Source organism: Vigna unguiculata, chromosome 5 (assembly GCF_004118075.2).
Source record: "Vigna unguiculata cultivar IT97K-499-35 chromosome 5, ASM411807v1, whole genome shotgun sequence".
In the NCBI taxonomy this organism is placed as follows: Eukaryota; Viridiplantae; Streptophyta; class Magnoliopsida; order Fabales; family Fabaceae; genus Vigna; species Vigna unguiculata.
In genome coordinates this window covers 3522654-3539335 of record NC_040283.1, presented here as the reverse complement: position 1 = coordinate 3539335, position 16682 = coordinate 3522654, and positions in this window count along the sequence as shown.

The window sequence follows — 16682 nt, the reverse complement described above, 5'->3', positions numbered from 1 at the left end:
TATACTATAAAATTCCTATCTTTATGTTCGATTTATGAAGTTTTTTGTTTATGATAGGACACATATTATAAGATGTATAATATAGGACAATTTGACTAGATCAAATTTTTGTTATGATTTTTTTTTCTTTTAACATGTATGTATATGAAATTATGGATAAATTATTTTAGTTGAAAAACACTTGTTTTTGTGTAATTAGAATTAAAGACCTTCATTGAACATTATGTTTTGGAAGTTATAGACATTTATATATAATTTCATACCTTTAAATATATTGAATTTAGATTAATCTCATTTCAAATTGTTTTTCAAATATTTTATTTAGGTGAGACAATTTAAATTTATTGAACTTGAAATTTCTTATTTAGATAAAAAAATTATTTATTATCAAATTAAAAAATATTAAAACAGAAAATAATTATTAATAATTTAAAAATATCAATATCAATAATTTTTTAGTCAAACTTAATTAATGTTATTTTTATTACAGTTCATAAAAAATTAATTGATATTGACAATGCTTTTTTTTTCAATTAGTGTTTAATGAAAGTGTTATAAGGTAACTTCAATTACAATTATTTAGAGTAAGATGAATATGATTTATTTTTGTGCAAGTATTGCTTACAATTAATTTTGGAACTTTTTCCATCGATGTAAGCTAAATTTTTGTCCCAATTAACATTACATTTCTCATTAATATTATTAAATCACATGAAATCACAAATCCAATTTATGTTACAAAATTACATAAAGATGTATCTTTTAGAGGAAAAAAAAACTTTTTCTGATAAAAAAAAGTCAATATCAACCTAAATTTGATTATTTTCTAAATGTAAAATGAAATCTAGTAAATGATGAATATATTTATAACTTTAAAGAAATTTAGAGAAATAAATTTTTAAATAAATAAATAATTGTTATTCGTCTAATTTAAATCCTTTCATATATAATTGGTAAATCCTTCCAGACTAAATTCAATTCAATTTAATTCCACATCTATTTTTTTAAGTCAAAATTTAAACTCCATAACAATGACGTTGTTAAAATTATGGCCATATTTAATTTAAAATGATAAAATATTAAATCTGACCAATTAAAATCCTAATTAGAGATAACGAATTGGAAAGCATAAACATAATTCATACCTTCAAATCCAATGTACCACACTATTGTTGATTTATCCAAAACAAACTCACCACTATTGCTTGATTTTAAATGTCCTACAAATACTGTGAAAGATTTTCTTTTATAAAGAAAAAACTCAAATCAAAACCAAGATTTGAACCAAACTATCACAAGTTCTCTAACCATGCCATGAAAATTGATATATTTGTTTTTCTTTATTCTCTGAATGAAGTGATTATAACATTGATGAAATACTTGCGTAATAATATTATTGATGCACAAACTGTTTCTCTTGAAACCGTGTTTCGTGCGTGACTTTGGTTTCACGCATAGAATCGTTGTTACGAAGAAATGACGACTTTGGTCGGTTCAAACCCAATAACAATACAAATTAGCTACACACAAACTTCAACAAGGTACCAATTTCTTTTCCGACTCTTATCATAATCAATACGTAAATTGGTCAGCTTTTCACACCTATTCGACTAAAATTTATATTATTTTCTGTGTAAATCTAAAATTTATACTAATTCTTTAATATTATTTTAATTGGAATGATAAACTAAACATTAAATATAAATAATATATACTCAAATAAATACATAAAATTAAAATTTATATAAATATTAAATTTTAATTCCTTAAAATAAAATATTATTCTTATTAAAAAAAATAAGGATATATTTCACGTGTGTTCCAATGATAATTTAGCTTCAAACGGAGCCTGGGAATGTCGAAACCTTGTGTCATGAAAAAGAAAAGACAGAGAAGGTGATGACAGAGGAGACATGATCACGGGTTTTAGAGAAAGTGTATATACATAGAAATTAATAATATTTTTTTGCCGAAGGATGAATCCACGTTCTTCTTTGTAGATGATTTTCTTTTGAAGAATTTTATGTGGTTGGAAACTGTTTAGTTCGTGATAAATCCACGATAGACCAGTAGAGAGGAGAAGTTGCTCAAATGAATAACTTTTTTCAGTTAAGCAACACTACCAAGTTTGAAACAATTATCTCTCCACTTGGAAGAATGATACTCAAGTAAAAACACCTCACTTGTGAGACATAACTTGGAATTAAATGGCTATGATATTTAATAAGCTTTTATATATATATATATATATATATATATATATATATATATATATATATATAGTCTTTGATGATATTTAAGGTTTAAAACTGTGGTTTGAAATGAAAGATGATTGGTGTAGAATGTTAAAGTAGATTATGATAATTGTGATATTAGAGTGATTAACCTCATAATATGAAATAACAATTATCAAAGAGGGTCTTTGATTTGATATAATGTAAGTATAATCTAAGTGATTGTAAGACTCATATTAAATAGAAATTATAAAATTAAATATCATATAAGAAAAAACAATCATAAATTTAATATTTTGAAATATTAGATTAAAACTTGTGTCAACTTTTTATATGGTTGAATTTATGTATAATATATATATATATTTGTTAATAATACTTTAAAAATGAGATGTATCAATAATATTAAAGTTCTAGATTTGTCTTGATGACGGGCTTAGACCGTTCTTACAACAACACTACACTTCATAACAATAACAATTTAAGTAAAGTTCATTGTACACACAATTTCAATATTTTGAGATTTTGCGTATATATATATATATATATATATATATATATATATATATATATATATATATATATATATATATATATATATATATATATATATATATATATATATATATATATATATCCCTAATAATAACCTAAAAAATGGATGATCAATAATATCATAGTCCTAAATTTGTCTTCGTGATTGACTTAGACCATTCTGACAACAAACAGCACCACAACTATAATAACAACAATTTAAATAAAGGTTATTGTACACATAATTTTAATATTTCAAGGTCATTGTGATAAAAATTAAATCGGGTATTTTCTTTTATTTATGAGTAAGAGTATTCATAGGTTTTGAAGGGATTTTCAAGAAATGTTCTGTATGGATCGAGGATGCCATTTTAGGAATTGGAATTGAGGTGCAACCAAATGGTCAAACATAGATGAAACAAATGTAAGTCTCGTGTACTCAGTTTAAACATCTAGACATAATCAGAATATTGAAATATTTGTTGTTAAAAATTATATAAAACTTCGAGTATGTTGTGATTGTAAAATGAAAAATGAATTGATATCAAATATTTTGTTTGGTAATTAATTTATGTTTTTTTAGGTGTTTTATCTAAATTTTGTTTATTTGTTGGACTTTCATGTAATTTTTCTTTACGTACTTTCAAAATATTTTGGTGATTACTAATTTTGAAATTTTAAAATATATTAAAAAGATTTTTAAAGTACTATCATAATGTATCTTTAATGCTCAGCAAATGACAGCACCACAAAATCTAATAGAGATAAAATACTTGTCCTAGGGATCTATGTAGATCTTTGTTGATAAATGTATATTTAGGTCTAGATATCTTATATTTATGGTTAAATTATGTCGTTCTTTCTATTTTTTGTTGGAAAATATCACTTTAATTTTTTTTTTCAAGCATCTTAATTTGATCGTTATTTTTTGAAATTTGATGCAATCAGACCAATTTGATTATTACGGTACTAACAACTTTATAAACTTACTTAAAATTATTTTAAATTTTACATTTGAATTTATATAATTCTTATTTTTAAACCAACTAAATAATTTGAATATAAATTATTGAATTTTACACATTTAAAAAATATAAAATCAAATAAAAAAATATGATGAAATAAAATATAAAACATCAATACAAATAAAATTCAATGTAAAATATAAATTTTAAAAGAGTTGAAAAAATTGATAAATTTATATTATTTTATGAAATGAAATTGATAAACAAATTTAACATATTTTTTAGTTGAAATTACTTTTTATTTTTATTTTCTATTAACATTACTTTATATTAACAAATTAAAACAATTTAAAATAAAGCTAATGTAAAATATAAATTAAAATAAATTTAACATTGTTAAAAATATTTAATAAAAATATTAATTTTAATAAAAATATTTGTATACCATAAAAATAATAATGAAATATAGTTTTAATTTGGAGAGGGATAAAATTGCTAAATTTTTACAATATTTGACTAAATTGAGATAAATAAAAATACATGATTAGATTCAGATTGAGATATTGACACCTAGCGTGATAATGACATATAACACTGTCTCAACCACATCACACTGTCACTGTCATGTGACACCAGGGACGGAGCTTATTGGGAGCTGGGGGTGGCCATGGCCTCCCCAAAAATTTCAATTTTTTTTATATTATATATATGGGTAATTTTTTTAATTTTGAAATTATATGTAATATATATTAAAATTGGTAGAAGTTAAATTAAGTATTTTGTTATATGTTTTATAAAGCATAACATTCAATGTTGATAAATAGTAAAATTAAATGTAATAAAAAATACAAATATTTATTAATATATTTGTTTTTATTATATTTTTAGTTTTTCATAAATTATATTCATCTCATGCTCTCACATATTTTCTTTTTGTCCTATGAAACAAAGTTAGATACAAACTCATTATTTGTTTTTTTTTTATTTCTCATTTGTTCTCTTTTATTCATGAAGAAAAAAAATGTAATTCTCTCGTCTCACTTGATACTAAAATATTTGTTTAATAGTTAGTATTATTTTTTATCTCATGGACCTTATATTCAATCTTTATGAATATGGGAGAGAAAATATTGTATTATATGTTTTTTATAATTGTATTTTAATTATAACTTGATTAATATAGATTTTTCCTTTACTAGCTCTTAATTTTTTATTTTGTAATGAAATTATGATAAATTGTTTTTTAATCTTAAACTTAAAAAAATATGTATATTGATGAAAAATAAAGTAATATATTTATTTTTAAAAGTGATAAAAAGAAAGATATGACTATGAACGTTAGACAAGTTCAACTTCTTTATGTATCCCGAATTAGAGTAAACCTTTTTTAAGGTTAAAGAAATTACAGGTGTGAAGTTTCATATTAATTATTTAGAACATGTTCATATTTACATTAAAAAAGAAATAGTTGAAAATTTTAGATTTGATTCAATTATTGATGAGCTAAAAAATTTGAAGGAACCAAAGACAATCTTTTTATATATGTGTGATTTCTTTTATAGTTATAATTATACTAAAATATGTATCGACTTCTATTGAGTTATTGACAATAATTAAATATATAAATTTTGGCTTCCCCAAAATTATTGTTCAAGATCCGCCACTATATGACACGATATCAATTTATCAAGTAGCTATATTTTAATTTTTTAAATTTAAAAAAAAACACAAACTAACACGTGACACCTATTTAATGTTGCCAGTACTAATGGATATGGTCTAACTACATTAAATTTATAAAAATAGAGTTCAAATTGAGACGAATAAAAAAAACCAAATTAATAATTTTAAAAAGATTTGGGACTAAAAACATATTAACTTCTATATTTAATTTTGTTAAATATGCACGGATAACAATTGTTTTTTCTTATATGAAAATTTATTTTAAGATGTTATATGAAAATACTTTTAATTTCTTATAACATTTTTCATTTTAAATTAGTGCTTTAAAAAATTATTGGACGGACACTAAATAGACATAATCTACTATTAATAAGGGAAACATAATAAAATTTAATTATTTTAGAGATACTAATTAATAAGGATCAAAATTAAAAAATTAAAAAATTAGAGAGCCAAAAAATAAAATATAACCATATTTGAAAGAAAAAAACATATTTAAACTCTTAAAAATTATAAGAAACTATTAAATTATACACAAACCAAAGTTGGTTTTGAGACACCTAAGTCATTTAATGTTATTTACTCCACCGAACTTTCTAGTAATCTACTAACTATCTGAATATATTTATATTATATTTCAATTTAAATTTAAAATATATTAACTTCTTTATTAACATGTGACGTGTTAAGTAATAAAAATTATACAGTAAATAATTTATTTATATAATCATTATAATTTCCCCCTTTCTTCTTAAAATAAAAATAACATTATATAGAATCATAATTTAAATTCTATTACAGTGAAAAAATAAATAAAGAAACAAACGGGAACTATCAATATACATTAATATTAGGGTTAAATATATTTTTGGTTGCTTAAGTTTTAGTAAAATTTGGAATTAGTTTTTCTTCAAAATTTTTAATTAATTTAGTCTTTCATTTTTAGATATGCGTAGATTTAGTCATTCTAACCAAATTTCGCTAAGTTTATCCGAAGTTTTAAACGCATTTCATTGTAGTATTTGAATTATTTATATCATTCGACACATTTTCGCTTCAATGTTAACTCAAATATTGTCATAAAATGTGATTGAAATGTCATATAAACTTAATAAAATTTGGTTAAAATAACTAAATTCATACATTTCAAAAATGAATAACTAAATCAATAAAAAAGTTTAAAAATAAACTAATTCTAATTTTCACTAAAACTTGAAGAACAAAAAATATATTTAACCTCTTGACAAAGGAGTGACGATGTTAGACACTTCAAATTGGTGTATATACACACGGTGTATTATGGTACTATGGACTTAATTAAGAAGGATGTTACAGAATAAAAAAATTTCACAAAGTTTAAATTAATAAGGATCAAAAATAACTTATGTATAAATTAAACATCATATCTGGATATAATTTATATAGTATCCCAAAATTCATAATCAGTGGCTAATTTGTGTATTCACGTAATATGATTTCTGTTGACTCAAGTTTTAAACACTTTGAAATCATATACATTAAAAAAAAAGTCTCTACAAAATTATAAAATATCTTTCACAAGCAATATTTTTCTGTTTTTTAAATGTTTTAATATTTTTATCCTAATAACCTATATCTAGAAAAAGTTTGAGAGTTGTTAGAGACATATAATTAAATCCTTTTGCATGTTAAATAATAAAAGAGAAGTTTACCTGGGGTTTATTAATCATATGATCTAAGGATCTATTTATGATAATGCTATTTTAAGTATGAAATTAACTAAGTTTGAGAGGAAATTAATTACTTTGTATACACTCATATTCTAATAGTATGATTAGTAGAAAAATAATGAAAGTAAACCACAAGTACAACAAAATTTACACCATTAATATAAGTAACAAGTTACAAAGTATAAGGGGTGACTGGATTATGATATCGGGGTTGAAATTTGTTGAGAGCTTCTGATATATAGTTCTAAGCAAGTGAATTTCTTATGAGCAAAATTTGAAATTTTAAAATTTAGAAAGTTCGAAAGAAAGTATTTATTGAACGAGTCAAGTGTTTATCGAGTGAGTATATATCCATTGAGAGTAAGAATGTTCATCTATTTTCGTAAAACTCCTAACTTTGTCTCATTAGGTGAACTTGTGTGCTAATTAAAGCTTTTAGAAGTAGAACTAATTGATTTTAAGATTTTGAAATAAAAATGTGTTGGTGTGTGACCAAGTAAAATAATAATATTAGTCATAATCTTCTATTTTATGAGAGTTTGTGGTTAAGTAGAGTTAATGCATGAGCCATGATCTATCGTTGATGTGAGTGAGGTCGACTAGAGTTAGGACATGTGTCATAATTTATTGTGGGATGTTGCCATGATATGTGTTTGATATGAATGTAATTATTTCCATGGAAGAAATACTATTTAAGTATTTGTAAATTTGGTTAAAAGAAACACATTTTTAAAAATAAATAACTAAATTGGTTTAAAATTTAAAAAACGACCAATTTCAATTTTTAGTAAGAAACAACAAAACATATTTCAACTTTTTCTTTTAAGAATGTCTATATATATGTTTAGATATAGTTATCTCCTTGTGTTTTGATGTTTTATTTTAATTTTCCTTGTTTGTTTGTGTAAGAACGTTAGGTATTTTATTATATAAATTAGAATATTTAAAATGAATTTGTATATATTTTTATTAATTTGGTATTTAAGATATAACGTTTAAAAACTAATTCCTGATTAAGTTAAATGGTGAAATATTATATAATTATGACTCTTTTTTATACATTGAATAGCTGAAATTCACTTCATTCAAATATTAAGTTATTTACGTACAAGACTCATGATAATTTATCCTAAAATATCTTAAAAAGTGTGGTTAAGGCTAAATTTATATATATAATATTTTCTTTAGAGATAAACAACGATCATTCTGCATCTCTATTCCTAATTAAAAAAAAATCTACTTAACTAATCAAAGATAACGTTTACATACAGAGTAAAAAATGACTAAAATCATTCATAGATGGAAAATTCGATAATAATACAACGGAGAATTATAACTAGTATTTTAGTTTGATTTTCAAAACCAAGAAGCAAGATAGCTCCATCGAGTGAATTATGTCTAATAATTATCGAATTTATCTAAGATCAGATATTTTACCTTCCCTTATTTTCTCCATCTATAAGATTTTGCTACAAATAGAGAAAATAATAAAATAACGTTGTTCGTGCATAAGCTTTAAAAATTGAAAACAACATGTTGTCTGGTCTGGGCCCGGCGGCCCAAAAAAGGGACTTATTTTGATATATGGCCAAAGGAACGATGCATGCGAGAAAATAAAAAACTAAGAAAATAATGCTGGCTTCATACTACATAGGGAGGTACAATAGTAAAATTTCAGAGAAAAGATGAAGGAGAACAAAGGCTATGATGTTACTTATGAGTTGTTTCAAATGATTATTTACAATATGTGATTGGATAATTTTTAGCATATTTGATATCACAAAAATGAAGTTGTGTTTAGAAAATACAAATGCATATTGGGATGTAAAAAGAAAACAATGTTGATGACCAAAGAAAAAAATAATATAATAAAAAAAGAAAATAATGAAAAGAAGAAAAACGCTTTTAAACCTCTTATCTTATTGAAATTTCCATCAAACATCAACCAACTGTTGTAATTAATTTTCGAACTACTACATATACACATCTATTTGTCATAATAATATCATTGTAGTTATTAACATCATAACATAATCGATCTACATCTCCTTATGATAAGATAAGATTTAACGATAAAGTTCAATCATAAAACAATTATTAATAGACAATTAAATTTTGAATTACTAAATTATAAAATAAATAAGAAAACAATCTTTTTATCTCTTTATCTGTAAGCCATCTTTTTTTTATCTTTATCTAAGTCATCTTTTTAGTTAGAATTCACGTTAGCATGTCTTCCCCATCTTTTTATCTCTAGTTAAGCAATATGTAGGTCGAGTGACGATATATATGGTTTGAACATTATATTAATGTTTATATAATATATATAGATAAAAAACGACTCAGACAATAACAGTTTAAAAGGATGATAACTTATAAATAAATAATTTCAAAGTTAAAATTGTAATTTATATTTTTGAATATAATATAAAAAAAACTCGTAGACACGTGATGCAGCTAATTATATTTAGCTAATTGTGAAGAGTTCATTCTATCAAAATTACCTTGCTAACTAACTGTATGTGATGGATAGATAAAGAATAAAAAATTATTGTTTTTTTTTTCAATAATTTAAACCATATATATTTTATCTATAACTAAACCATATATAAAGGGCATATATAAAGGAGTAGACATTCTAAATTAAATCTAATTCATAATATATATTAATATATATTGTATATCAATGCTAGGGTTCAGCAATCGGGTGGATGCAAATATATAAATGCTAGACAAAGTAAGAATTGGTTGAATATGAATGACATGTTTAGGTAAGAACTGCTCAACATGAATTGAGAAATGAGGGTTTAGGTAAGAACACAAATATAGAAATTTGCATATTGCATGAGCTACTATGTATACCATAATGAGTCTCTCATATTTGTAGCATTCATTAAGCCAACTGTTTTATATTGTTTACCGTACTTATTTTACTCTATCAAATTCATCTATTTGAGAAACCAGATTAATAAAAAACAAACTAATTAAGGTTATATTCTAGATTTAATTTACAAAGATAATTTATTAAATTTAATTTTCAAAGATATTGAAGATATATTTAATTTAATATATATATATATATATATATATATATATATATATATATATATATATATATATATATATATATATGTATGAGAGCTCTTTAATATAAATATGCGATGTTTTACTAAATTGTAATTAAACATATACATCTTGAATCTTGAGCATGTTATATTATTAGTGTAAACTTTATGAAGGAATATGCTACTAGATACTTTGAATTTAATTTTTTCGACTGTTATATAGATGTAACAAAATAACACCCTGTATTTGAAATTTTGTACCAGGGCTACACCCAATATCTAATTACATTTATTTAATTTTTGATTGTTGATAAAAAAATATAAACATACTCTCTTGTTGTTTTCAAATCTGCTGCATGGATTTTTCAAAATCGCAATGACAATAAAATGCTTTTCAAAGTTTTTTAATTGAAAGACTATCACACAATAATCAGATTTTGATAAAAAAAAAAAATTGAAGCTTTTCTCTCTTCTGATGTTGTGTAGTTTTTTTTTTTTTTTTAAGTTTGGATCTGCCGTGTGATTAATACCATTGCCTTCGGAAGAATCTTATTTTAATAAGTAAAATTAAGAAAAACCTTGATAATGGTTAAACATTGACTACCTTGCTGTTAAAGGCCACCACTTGTTAACATTATTGCTGTTATATATTGTTGAGATTAGACACCTGCTTTAATAGCATGAATTTTATGGTTGACATCATTATCAGAAAAACATTCATGTTCGTTATCTTTAAATTTTTTTCATAGCAATGGAATGAAATATCTTCACATGAAGCTTATTTATAAGTTGAGTAAAATACTCACAAATTAAGTTTTGGTAATTTTATGTCCCCTTGACTTTTTCTTAAAAAAACATGAATTTGACATATTTATTTGTTTTCTTGTAAATATTTTTAAAAAATAGATTTAATTTATACAAATTTGATCTACAAGTGCATTTGTGTAAACATATGTTTATAATAAAGTTTTATAATATTATTTATCTAAGTAAACTCTTAATAATTATAACTGTGGCTATAGGCATAATCTTGAGTGGGTCGGTAAATATAGTTAGGATTTATCTTCTTTATCAAATTTAATATTAATTTTTAAGAACTTTGGTGATAGTCTAATATTATTGGAGCTGCGAACAATATAAACTATAAAATGTGATAATAAGGTCGTCATGCATCCTAGTAGTTCCTTTTTTTAGGCTCATCATTGTTTGGGTTTATAATAAGAGATATATTGTTTGAGTCAATAATTAAAATTATCTAGCCTTGCTTTCTATGATGCCAAGAATAAGGGGTTGTGTGGTGTCAGGCCTAATGTCAATTGGGCAATAAGCTTAAAGCCTCTTGGATCAAGATTGATATATATCATGATAGTTTTACCTTTTGAAAAGCTAAGACTATGAGGCTTTTGTAGTGGTAGGCCCAATGTCGATTGAATAAATAGATAGGTTCGGGCCGACCTCCTTAATCATATTTAATATTAACCATTAGAAAACTCTCGTGATAGTAAATAGATAGGTTCGGGCTGACCTCCTTAATCAATAAATGACCGACTTGATCAACTTAGTAAATGGTCAATTTGATGAGCATTGATGAAAAGTTTCATAGAGGATGCGAAGGCCGGACAATCAAGCACAATAATATACGCGGATAATAGAATTAAAGAAGACATTAGGAAAAAATAAAAAGAAATAAAGGAAGGAAAGCTAAAAGGTAAAAAGAAAATAAAGATAAAATAAATCACTCGTGCTAAAGGTTTTATATATATATATATATATATATATATATATATTAAGTGTGTAAGTATAATTAATTCTTTATTTAAATATATTTTTGTAATAGGGTTTTTTAAATAGAATATAAATTTATCATTATTTTTTCAACATGTTTAATAATTAAGAATTATAAATAAAAATATTAGTTTTACGTAATATAATAATACTGATAAAATACTACTTATATTATATATATATATATATATATATATATATATATATATATATATATTAAACTTAAAATACTTTTTGAGTGAGTTAATTTTAACTTATTTTAATCAAATAATTTTCTTATAAGAAATTAGGTTCGATTAAAAAAAATTCTGACCTAATCTAAGTTTAAAATTGGTTAAATTCTAAATATACGGATAACTTAATCTATGTCCATCTTAATTCTTAGTAACATCGCACACATTAATAATGGAGTTATATATTTGACATTGATAGTTGTATTACATTTTTATTATGTACGAGACTTCTTGAGGATTAGAGTGTAATGATCCTCAAAATTTTGAATTATGTGTATGTATAATCAAATTTTATGAAAATTAAATTAAGTAATTTTTTATAAAGTATATCATTTAACATTAATTAACAGTAAATATAAAAATAAATATAATAGAAAAATCTTAAAGCTCACTGGTTTTAGTAATTTTGTAACTTTTTTTTTACAACTCCACACTTTGTACAATAACGCCCTTTTTTTCCTTTTGAAGCTTGCAGTGACATTCAATTTTTGCATTTCATATTTCAACATCTCAAGATTTTCATGATTTTCCTATTATTTATATTTATATCGTACGTATTGAAAGTCTAACATCAACGAAAAATATATGAGTGGAGTACAAATTTCACCTTATAAATTAGTTTTGTAGAAATTAAATATAATTCAATTTGATTTAATTTAATTCAATATAAAATTTGAATTAAATCAAACTATAGAGATAAGACAATTTTATAATATATAAATGAAGTGCAAATCTTACCTTATACACCAATTTTGTTGAATTTAAATATAGTTCAATTGCATAATTGTGATTCAATTTTTATTGGTATTTGCATTTTGTTTTGTTGTTATAAAATTGTTAAGCATTTTTATAAAAAATATAAAATTGTCAAATGAATAATCGTGTTGTAGTTATTTATTTAATTATTGTTAAATTTATAATTTCGACTTTTATCTAATCTTTATAAATAAATGACATAATTTATGGTTAAAATCTACAAGGTCGTGCTTTGAAAACCATAAGCACAATATACTCAAATACTGAAACAATTTTAACCAACACATTTATAATATATATATATATATATATATATATATATATATATATATATATATATATATATATCGGTTTTTTAATAACTCTAAAGTATAATAAATAATTTAATTCAGTTTTGTTTTAGTTATTTGTTTTTAATATGAAATCCAAATTAGATTCACTAGTTAAAAAATGTAGATAAAAAATTTAAGTCTTAAATACCTTTTTGGTCATCATTTTCGTAGTGTTTGTTGCGGATGGTCCTCATTTTGACAGAATGTTTTAAATGGTCCTCATCTTGACCGAATGTTTAAAATGATCCTCATTTTCGCAATTCATGTTTTATTTGGTCCTTTTCTGTAACGCTGTTTAAATCATTAACGAAGCATTGTACATGTGGCACGGTTTGTATTAGGGTGTGTTACGTGTACTGTACATATGACTAATTAACGTTAATTTTTCAATTTAAGAGAAATTTTGCAATTATGGAACAACTAATACTTGTCATTTCATCATTGGAATGCAGTTGCAGCTAATATTTTGCATGAGGCATCTGTATGCAAATTTTAGAAAAAGATTATCTGACCAAAAATTGAAGATACTCACGTGAAAGGCTTAAAGATACTCATGTGGAAGGCTGTTAGGAGCACACACCCAGCAGTTTGGGAAATAATGATGTTAATAATTAAATATGAAGAAATTTTCCTAATTGCAAAATTTTTCCTAAATTGAAAAACTAACGTTAATTAGCAATATGTACAGTACACGTAACACACCCTAATACAAACCGTGCCACCTATACACAATGCTCCGTTAATGATTTAAACGACGTTACAGAAAATGACCAAATAAAACATGAATTGCGAAAATGAGGACCATTTTAAACATTCGGTAAAAATGAATATCATTTTAAATATTCTGTCAAAATGAGGACCATCCACAACAAACACTACAAAAATGAGGACCAAAAAAGTATTTAAGCCAAAATTTAAAGAGAAAAAAAATTGATTTGATTTTGATTACAGATATTTTATAAACTATACGCTTTAAGATCAGAATATTTTTTATATTGTCAACAAACTTATTTACATGAATGGTTTTAGAAGGCACTAGATATATGGATGCTTAATTGTAGTAAGTTGTTCCTATTAAAACGAATTGCAATGCTAACATATGCTCATTTCACAAGGTTTCACCATATTTGTATTCCTTTGGGACTCAACCTTAGGTTCTGGCTCTACTTTCGTTTCTAAGTATTGAAATTCTTTCATTTCCTTGTACCATTCTTATTATGTATTTGTTTTACGGTGTTGGGATTTTCTTTCATCATTCATATGGATGAAACTAACAAAGGGAAAATTCTTTCTTCTACAGATTCATTATTTATTTTTATCTCAAGATATGCATAATATTTACACAAATACTATACTTCTAAAAATAGGTTAGAATCCAGTTTTTAAGAAACCGAATTTTGACCTGCATCCTGTGTTAATTATTTTTTTTTTATAAATCCGTAGAAATTCAGTTTCTAGAAATATTTGAGCATGAGAATTACAACCTACTTTTGTTTTTTTCTTTTATTGATAATGAAAATGGAATAAATAATGAAACAGTTCTTAAGTACTTTAATTCTTTTCATTTATGGTATTGTTGTAACTTCCTCTGCGTTCCTACTTGCTGGTTTAGTTTATATTCAATCAATGGCGAGTACAAGAAATCCATGGTGTGATGAACAAGTTTAATAATTAATTTGTACTGGAGTGTTGGTTGGGGTTGGTTCAAACTTATCTCATATTTTGTCTTCTAAATATTAAAGCTGCTATAGAATTATATCATCAGACAAAAGGAATAGATTCAAATTTATTTTATGAAAATAAGTTTCATTAGATATAGCTGGTAATAAATTCTCTATAAATTCATGAATCTACTCGTTGATATACTTATAAGTTATAACCTCCCAAGAAAAGACCTTAGGGTGTGAATAAAATCCATTTTGTCTTAATTAACCTTTTATTACAAAATGACTCCACTTTGGTAATCAAGTTTTTTTTAATCCAAAGATTATATATTTAAAGATATTAGAACTATGCTGCACGAATACGATATATGTATCGGATACGACACGTATCCGACACGTCGATACGTTTGTTTTAAAAATAATAGGATACGATACGTGATAGATACACGATATATGAATATTGAAAAATGTACAATAATTCTTAAAAACATAATAAATATATGATTGTTATTGTGTGAATCCAAATTAAAACTATATACTAAAGTTGTCAACATAACAAAATAAAAATTATTGTCATTGTAAAAATACCACTATAAGAAAACTTTCAAACAATGACCAATTCTAGTAACAAAAGATATGTTAGAAACAAATTTTCTGAGTAGAGATCAATTATTTTAGTAGTCAAAATATTGGTAGCTGATGTTAGTGACTAATTTAAAAACCAATTCATAATAAATATTATTTTAATTGTCAATTTAGAGACCAATTATAATTTTTTTTAACCATTTTAGTTGCAAATAATTTTTAGTTTTTAAAGTGGTACTTAAATTGGTCATTATATAATGACTAATTATTTTTTGTCACTAAAATTTGTCATTATTCAAAGATTTTCTTGTATCGTACTATAACTTTATAATTTAGATAGTTCACTACTCACTTATAAATATCGATAAAGTATTATAAAGTATCGAACACGGACACGTGTCAAACACAAATATGTGGTCCAAATTAAAATATCGGTGCATCACAAAATTAGAGACGTAGGGAAATGTGTTCATAATTAAACTTAGAAAAATAACTTTTACGATCTTATATATTTATAGGGAATGCAATAGATGTGTTAATATACTAATTAACGTTGGAATTAACCCTTAAATCACGTTTATATGGTTTCCCTCCCTGCATCCTGCTTATAAGGGAAGTGTTTTTAGAAATAAATTTGGCTTGCCGATAGTATAAACTTACCTAAGTAGTCTGATTTTTTTTTTCTTACAAAAGTTAAATTTATATTAAATCAATTTATTTCTTAAAAAAAAATTAAACTTGCATCAATTCCGAGATGAAAGAAGTAATTTTTAATGAACTAAATCCAACCTAATAAATTTATAAAAAATTGGATTGGTTTTATTCATGAAATTGAAACGCTATAAATGTTTGTTAAGTACACTTTAATATGATACAAATAATTATTTAAAAAAACTAAAAACCGTAAAATCCTTTTTAAATTTTTTATTTAAATAAATATTTGGACTAACATCGATTTAATCATTTAATAATATTTGTTAAAATAAATATTAAAAATAAATAAGTAATATTTAGCTACGAACTTAACTTAACTTGTTTTTAATATTTATATTTATTTAAGTTAGTATTAATTATAAAACAATTAAAATAAATATAACAAATAAATAAAATTAATATAAATCGAGTTAATCGATACTA